Raw genomic sequence first — 1465 nt, 5'->3', positions numbered from 1 at the left:
TCGGAACGAAGTTACGGAAAAATCAATCAACAAACGGAGACGTAACAGTATATAATGCAGGAAATAACAGACTAATTTCATGTGAACAGCTGATAAACTGGTCTTTCTGTGAGACATTTTCTGGCTCTCTAATCACGTGACTTGAGCAGTTAGAAATTCAACTTTAGCTCCCACTATATTTTCGTGGGCAAAAAAAAACAACGTTATCTTCAGCTGAATTGTCAATTATTTGTAACTCAAAATGGTATAAAGCATATGCCAGTCAATCAAGTGAAATCTAAGCTATCTATTTGTTATAAATTTAATAGGAGTCAGCCTTAGAAAAATCTACTGACAAATTGTTATCTACAGCAATGTAGATGTAAGGTGTAGAGGTGGTCAAAACTATATATTCATTTGACCTTTTAATGATTATTCAACCCTTCATTTTAACTATTAAAAGTGCTTCGCACGTAAGAAAGCCTTAAATTACAAAAGTTTATAAAACTTCAACAAAAGTAAGTATTATTTTTTAAAACTTAATGTATAAATACTTTTATTTTATGATATATTCCTTAAATATCTTTGCAAACCTTGCTAAACTGTTTTATTGATTTACTTAGTCAATAAATGACAAATTAAGGTAATTAATATATCATGGGGCATTAATTTTTTTTTATAATTAAAGTGAATTAAAATTAAATTATTACCTTTAACTCTATGTAGAAAATGGAGCTAAGAGCAATAAGGGGATAATATTTTATTTTATTTTATTTTGGCATATCTTTTTTAAATGTAATTGTTGAAATACTTGTATTCATGAACACATGCAACATACGTGCAAGTTTCCTATATTATGCAATCATAGAATAATTCTTCAAAATAATTTTTATCTTTTAATTATCTCAGTAGTTGGCGTTCTGAAACATGGAAAGAAAATACGAAAGCAGTTTCCAGAAAAAGAGAAACTAGAAAAGGAAAAATCTGTTTTAGAAAAAGCTATCCAAGTTTTTCTCAGTTTGTAAGGAAACAGAGGAGCAGAACAACCCAACCAGCCCTTTCAAGGACAAAGCTTCTACCCTGAGTGATTCTCAACCTACTGTAGCAAATAAAAATTCTATCATAAGAGCAGCTTCTTCCCCTTATGATTCGCAATAGGAAAGAGCATATCAGATTGAAAATCTCACTACTAATGCTGAAGAGGAAGACATCTCTCTCTCTGATCCAGAGTTTTGGCCAGGGGACAATAAAAGAATAATAGAATTTAGGACTGGCAAAAATGTGGTTTCAGAACAAAATATGGCAGACCAAGATTATTCAGCGTCAAAGAGAGGTATTGTTACTTGTCTGTTTGTTTGCTAATTTCCGGTATAAATTCTTTCTGAGGAACTTCAACGATACAAGTCCCTTCTTGATTAAACCAGTTTACTCTTTCTCGTATACAAACTTTTAGCTACACAGTAATTCCTACAGTCAGTACGTTTCT

This window comes from Limulus polyphemus, unplaced genomic scaffold, assembly GCF_000517525.1.
Source record: "Limulus polyphemus unplaced genomic scaffold, Limulus_polyphemus-2.1.2 Scaffold3172, whole genome shotgun sequence".
NCBI lineage: Eukaryota > Metazoa > Arthropoda > Merostomata > Xiphosura > Limulidae > Limulus > Limulus polyphemus.
Note: the sequence above shows the minus strand (reverse complement) of the source record.